This window comes from Hyperolius riggenbachi, chromosome 10 (genome assembly GCF_040937935.1).
Source record: "Hyperolius riggenbachi isolate aHypRig1 chromosome 10, aHypRig1.pri, whole genome shotgun sequence".
In the NCBI taxonomy this organism is placed as follows: Eukaryota; Metazoa; Chordata; class Amphibia; order Anura; family Hyperoliidae; genus Hyperolius; species Hyperolius riggenbachi.
The window spans coordinates 61,694,880-61,702,321 of record NC_090655.1 but is presented as its reverse complement, the minus strand read 5'-3'; the positions used below and the strand labels follow the sequence as shown (position 1 = coordinate 61,702,321).

At 47.9% G+C, this 7,442-nt stretch overlaps 1 long non-coding RNA gene across 2 annotated transcripts in view; it reads right to left on the bottom strand.

The window, feature by feature from the left end:
• The window catches only part of LOC137533830 (uncharacterized), a 120,962-nt gene that overhangs the window by 36,082 nt on the left and 77,438 nt on the right, over window positions 1-7,442 (bottom strand). For both annotated transcript variants that reach the window (XR_011024228.1, XR_011024229.1), the window contains one exon: window positions 306-417. This is a non-coding gene — a long non-coding RNA (uncharacterized lncRNA). The remainder of the gene's footprint in view (window positions 1-305; window positions 418-7,442) is intronic.

The window sequence follows — 7,442 nt, the reverse complement described above, 5'->3', positions numbered from 1 at the left end:
GGATTTGAAAAAAAAAATGCGCTGAAAAATATCTGCTGCAATTTCCATTTTGCTAAGGAATCTGCTATTCGTATGGGAACACAGATGGTGTAAAATAGCACTAAAAGCGGATACTCTGCTTATACAGATACAGCAGAGCCTCTATTATGCTGCACAGGTGGGGATTGCCTGAGGCCGGATATGTGTAATTCTGCTTGCTTATGCTTTCCAGTACCCGGGGGTCTCAGAGTGACACTAACCCCCCCCCCCCCCCCCCCCCATACCCCTCTCCCACTAATGCAGAGCGGTACGCAGTGGAAACATACCAGATCTCCAGGCACCGGTCTACTGCATCCTCTGTACTGCTCCTGATGCTGCATGTGACCCAATGTGCCAATCCTTCCTGAGAGGTTCAGGGTCATCTCTCTTATACACAGCCTGGGGGAAACAAAAAGACATATAGATGTTAATCAATTGGAGAATTGTTCATCAGTGTCGGCACTGAACAAATATCTACATGAAAAGTGTGCAGAGGGGATGGAATAGCTGTGCTGGGAGGTAAGGGGTTACACTGATTGGGTGACTTTATATGTAAAAGCACTATTTCAGGACAGGAGTGGTGATGGGTTACTGTTCCAGAAATGTGACTAAGTTGATGGAATTGCTGCTCAGTACAGCGCTAGGCTGCTGGCGAGCTGCTGCTCTCACACTACTTAGAAGCCCCTATGTGCATTCTCATTATCCTGTACCACTTGCTATCAGGCTATCTCTGACATGACCACATATTATGCTGTGTGGGAATGTTCTGAAGGTAAAGCAAATCTTGTCATATACAAGTATCTCACACTGCTGAAAGGCCCTATTTATGTGCCGAGTGTGGGAAATGTTTTAGAGGTTAAGCAAACCTTGTCATACCTGAGTGATCGTAGACTACTGAGAGGCCCTGTTTATGTGCTGAGTGTGGGAAATGTTTTAGAGGTAAAGCAAACCTTGTCAAATAAGAGAGCGCACACACTACTGAAAAGCTCTATTTATGTGCCGAGTGTGGGAAATGTTTTGGGCATAACTCTCTGCTTATCAGACATTTGATTTGAGTATGGGTAGAGTATCGTGCCCGTCATTGTGATATCCATCATATATGACTATTTCTTTACCTCCAAAACATTTCCCTAACTCCTCACATAAATAGAGATTTTCAATAGTTTAAGATCACTCATGTATGACAAGGTTTGCTTTTCCTCTGACATATTTCCAACACTCAGGACATAAATAGGGACACTCAGTAGTGTAAGATCACTCATGTATGACAAGGTTTGCTTTTCCTCTGACATATTTCCAACACTCAGGACATAAATAGGGACACTCAGTGGTGTAAGATCACTCATGTATGGGCAAGGGTAGCTTTATCTCAAAAACATTTCCCACACACTCAGCACATACAGCAGGCTTCTCAATTGTGTGAGATCTCTTGTGTAAGACAAGGTTTGCTTTAGAGGTTAAGCACACCTTGCCATACATGTGAGATGTCACACAATTGAGACATCATATTTATGTCATATTTATGTCATGAGTGTGGGAAATGTTTTAGGGGTAACACAAACTGTCATACCTGAATGATCACACACTACTGAGATTTTATGTGCCGAGTGTGGGAAAGGTTTTGGAGGTAAAGCAAACCTTATACATGTGTGAGCACACACTATTGAAATCTCTATTTATGTGATGAGTGTTGGAAATATTTTGGCATAAATCTCCACTTGTTAGACATTTGCAATGAGTATGAGTCGAGTGTCATGTCTGTCATTGTGAGATCTCTCATATATGACAAGATTTTCTTTGCCTCCAAAACATTTCCCTCACTCATCACATAAATAGAGCTTTTCAATAGTTTAAGATCACTCATATATGACAAGATTTGCTTTACCTCTGAAACATTTCCCACACTCCGCACACAATTGAGAAGCCTGGTATATGTGCTCTCTCTCATGTATGACTAGGTTTGCTTTACCTCAAACATTTCCCACACTCATGACATAAATAGGGCTTCTCAATTATGCGAGATCGCTCATGCATAACAAGGTTTGCTTTACCTCTAATATTTCCCACACTCAGCACATACAACAGGCTTCTCAATTATGTGAGATCGCTCATGTATGACAAGTTTTGCTTTACCTCTAACATTTCCCACACTCAGCACATACAACAGGCTTCTCAATTATGCGAGATCGCTCATGTATGACAAGGTTTGCTTTACCTCTAACATTTTCCACACTCAGCACATACAACGGGCTTCTCAATTATGCGAGATCGCTCATGCATGACAAGGTTTGCTTTACCTCTGTAACATTTCCAACACTCAGAACATAAACAGGGCCACTCAGTAGTGCAACATCACTCATGTATGGCGAGGTTTCAGAAGTAAATCAACCATTTTATTACACTCAAAGCGCAGCTTCTCCTCAGTGTGAGGACTCGGAGTCTTATGTGTGAGAAAATGAAATTTCTGTATAAAAACATTTCGCACACTAAGCACAGAATAAGGTTTGTCACCAGTATGAGATCTCTCATGCATATCAAGTTTTGCTTAAGGCCTCATTTCTACAGACAGTAGATAAGCAGTGAAATGCCTCTCAAACTCTCACAACTGCTTGCTGCTGCTGCCTGGTAACTGCTTGCTGCTGCTGCCTGGTAACTGCTTGCTGCTGCTGCCTGGTAACTGCTTGCTGCTGCCGCCTGGTAACTGCTTGCTGCTGCTGCCTGGTAACTGCTTGCTGCTGCTGCCTGGTAACTGCTTGCTGCTGCTGCCTGGTAACTGCTTGCTGCTGCCGCCTGGTAACTGCTTGCTGCTGCCGCCTGGTAACTGCTTGCTGCTGCTGCCTGGTAACTGCTTGCTGCTGCTGCCTGGTAACTGCTTGCTGCTGCTGCCTGGTAACTAGGTCTATGTATATATTGTGTAGTGTATGTATCGTAGTCTACGCCCAATTTAGAGGGAAGACAATTAACTTATCTGTATGTTTTTGGGATGTGGGACGAAACCGGAGTGCCCAGAGAAAACCCACACAGACACAAGGAGAAGATACAAACTCCTTGCAGATGTTGACCTGGCTGGGATTTGAACCCGGGACTCAGCACTGCAAGGCGAGAGCGCTAACCACTACGCCAACATGCTGCCCCAAGCTGAGAACATCTAACAAGTCGGGCCCCACCACCAGGAGGTAATACTTAAAGCAGACTTGAACTCAGAATTTACTATATGCTCTAAAAGATAAGCAGCAGCAAAATAACATTTAAAGAAAAAACAAACATTTGTTACATCTGACACAAAGTCTGCAATAAATCTGCAGTTGGTCTACTCTCCGCTTTCACAGACATATTGTTAACCACTTGAGGACCTCAGTGTTAAACCCCACTAAAGACCAGGCCATTTTGCATTAAATTGGCCACTGCAGCTTTAAGGCCAAGCTGCAGGGCCACTCGACACAACACACAAGTGATTCCACCCCCCCCCCCCTTTTTTTCTCCCTACCAACAGAGCTTTCTGTTGGCGTTGTCTGATCGCCCCCCCCCCCCCCCAATGATTGTTTATTTATTTGTGTGTGTGTTTTTTTTTATAAAAATAAGTGTTTATTTTTTTATACTGTAACCAATCCCCGTGATCAGCTGTCATAGGCTTCAGCCTATGACAGCTGATCACCTCTGGGTCTCAGGAGGGGACGTGTCACACGGCTGTCCCCAGCGCTGCTGCAGATCGCAGCGCTGTACGTGTAATTAGACGGTAGTTACGCCGTCTAACAGTCTCCCGAGCGGCGATAGGTGCTCGGAGACTGAAGGCGGAGCTCCGCCCGCCCACCAAGCAGGAGATGCGCGCGCAGCCTGTGCGCGATCTCCTGCAAAACAGAGCCCAGGACTTTACGCCGGCGTTAGGCAGTCATGGGGCTGCCACTGTGGCCACGCCCATCGGCGTCACGCGGTCGGCTAGTAGTTAAAGAGACCCTGTATTAAAAAAAAAAAGTCCTGTGGGGGGTACTTACCTTGGGAGGGGGAAGCCTCAGGGTCCCAATAAGGCTTTCCGCAACCCTGTAACTGCAGGGAATCCAGCGTTGGCTCTCCCAACAACCCTGACAAGGCTCCGGGATCCTGCGCAGATGCACTAGCGGCTTTTCATTCGGGTAAGGCAGAAATAGCTGAAGCCGTTCGATCCACTCTACTGCGCAGGCGCAAAAGGACTCGTGCCTGCGTATTAGGGCGGATCAATCCGGTTAGGCTATTTCTGCCTTACCCGAATGAAAAGCCGCTAGTACGCCTGCACAGGATCGCTGAGAGGTAAATATTTACATTGCCGCACTTCGGGGGTCCCGGCAGGCTAAACAGAGGGATGAAGGAGGACGGGGGAAGCCTCGGTAGGATCCAGAGGCTTCCACCTCCCAAGGCAAGTATCCCCTAGAGAGATTTTTTTTATTACAGGTTTTCTTTAACATTGTGTTTACAAATGAGATCTCTGCTGTGGCAGTCAGATGACATAGCTAAGGAATCAAATTACTACTTGTGCTTAGTCACAGCTAGGGGAGAATTAAACAGGCTAAACTCTCTAAATACCTACAGGGTGCATTTCTCTGTTTTCTTCTGTCATGTGCAAGACTTCAGGTCTACTTTAAAGGGGGGTGGGAATGATTTGGGGATGTGGATGGTAATAATAGTTCTTGTTTGGATTGGGGCTGTTTGCACACACATCTTATGGGAAGAGGGGGAATAAAGTAACACTTCTATATCGGGGGCACAAAGCAGAGGCTTTTTATAACGGCTATCTGAAGGGGAAGAGGCTTTTGTACATGGTGCATATTGTGTGGACTATATACTAATCTGCAATGTATTAAATTCTGCTTTACCAATAACGAAAAATTTGGGAGGGCGAAGCAACAGCGCATGTCAGTGGTATGGACTGAAGGTCCTTTCTCACCGAATCCAATGCGTTCCATCACAATGGACAACATAATCGGACTCCAATGCGATGTAGTGGTATTTTTATGTTACGTTCACATCTAGTGCAGTGCAGCAAGTTCCACTGAAGTAATACAGAGCATGTTGTGCATTTACCCGACGCATTCTGCATTTATGGTGGCAGTGAAGCATGTTTTCATTGTATTGTATGCTTCACTGCACGGTCCCAACACACATCTATCGCAGATAATTTTTTGCCACTGTTGTGTTGGGACCCTATTACAATGCGCATAGTGTGGAAAGACCCAAAGAACCAACTCCCAGCATGCATTGTGGGGGTGAAAGGCATGCTAGGAGTTTCAGAATTCTGCAGCTGCATTCCCTCCTTGGGGAATATGGCTGATCCCGTATAGACAAGGGGGCCAGAGGAGCAGCAACCCCTTAGGCAATTAAGGGCTGATTCACACAGGCGGTAAACGCGGTGGTTTCAGCAGGCCATAAAAGGTATCTACTGCCATTCTATTCAAATAAATGGAAGTGTTTTTTAAACAGTGGCAGCTTTTGGTGGTGTTGTCGTCTTGAAAGCTACATGAAGCATCCAGCATTGGCTGCAGCCTTGTACTCTAATCTACACTCATTATTCCCCACCCACCACCTCCTACCCTCTGTGGCCTTTTTGTGGGGTGATGGTTGTTGCAGCCACTTACCACCCCCTCCTCCCATTCTGTTCAGTGATTGGGAAAAGGGGGGGGGGGGAGGGGAGGTCATGGCCCACAAAGTAAAGGGGTCACTGAGATGAATATGAGGGGTAAGCCGCGCAGGAGGTTTTCTCAGGCCCTGCTGGGCCGATTTGCGTAATTTTTTTTTTGCTGGACGCAGCTAGCACTTTGCTAGCTGCGCCAGCACACCGATCGCCGCTGCCCCGCGCTCGATCGCCGCTATCTGCTCCGCCGTACAGCCCCCCCCCCTAGACCCCTGCGCTGCCTGGCCTATCAGCGCCAGGCAGCGCTAAGGGGTGGATCGGGTCTCCCTTAGACGTCACGACGTCCATAACGTCGGTGACGTCATCTTTGAACGGGATTTCCTGATCGCCTATCGCCGGAGGCGATCGGAGGGGCTGAGGGGATGCCGCTGAGCAGCGGCTATCATGTAGCGAGCCCTCGGCTCGCTACATGATTTAAAAAAAAAAAATAGCAAAAAAACGGCAGCGCTGCCCCTGGCGGTTTTTAATATACCGCCAGGGAGATTAATCCCAGATGGAGTGATGGGGAAAAAAGCAATTTGAGAAAACCAGCTAAAACTAATCAGTCAGCTTATTGAAAACTGGAAACTAGTGTGTTTTAGTTATAGCTACCTGCTTATTCTTTATATTAACACTTGGTGGCCCTTCTTGTGACCGGTCTCCCCTCTGTACTGCAGCTGTCCACCCCCCCTCCCATTCACATATCGGACTGGTTCTAGTCATAGCAGGACGCATGCCCTGTCCACAACATGCACCCCCATGGATCATGTCCCCAAACAGCTTTGCACAGCAGCCATGGCTAAGTGCATCGTCAGCATGCATGATACCGAGTCATTAGTAACCACGCATGCCCAGTATGTTCCCGGCAGTGGTTGCTATGCACGGCCATGTGGAGGAGGAGCACAAAAGAGAGTCCGGACACAAGAAGGGACCACACAGTGTGATAACCTAGCAGGCCGTTTGCTGTTATTTTCATCACTCCCGCCTGAACACTTCCCTTGCCAGCCAATCAGAGTAGCAACCAGTGCTGTCCCCGTATGCGGGCTGCTGGGGTGTAGGAGGAGTTGAGCTGTGAGTGAAGAAGTTGAGTCCACTGAGAGACCTGCAGAGGGACAGCACAACCAGAATGACAAGAGAAAGAATGAAGAGGACGACGACTGCATCGAGCTCTCCAGCCAGCCTCCACCACTGCCTTCCAGACCAGTCCACCATCTCTCCACTCCATGCTCAAGAGAGTTAAAGGACACCCGAAGCGAAAATAAACGAATGAAAACAACTATTGTATCTATCTTCCTTCTCCTAAAAATGACTTAAGATATATTTTACAGTTTTATTTATGTTTAACCTCCTTAGCGTGCTGGACACAGGGTAAGCCGCCGGAGGGTGCCGCTCAGGCCCTGCTGGGCCGATTTGCATAATTTTTTTTTTCTAACACGCAGCTAGCACTTTGCTAGCTGCGTGTTTGGTCCGATCGCCGCCGCCCGCCGCAGATGCGCCGCTACCCGCCGCTAAACAGGGCCCCCCCGCATACCTCTTGCGCAGCCTAGCCAATCGCCGCCAGGCTGCACTATGGGGTGGATCGGGACTCCGTGTGATGTCACGACGTCGATGACGTCGGTGACGTCACTCCGGTCGTCGCCATGGCGACGGGGGAAGCCCTCAAGGAAATCCCGTTCAGAACGGGATTTCCTTATGGGCAAGCGGCGCCGGCAGCGATCGGAGGTGACAGGGGGACGCCGCAGGGAGGGGGGAAGCATGTAGCTAGCGCTAGGCTAGCTACATG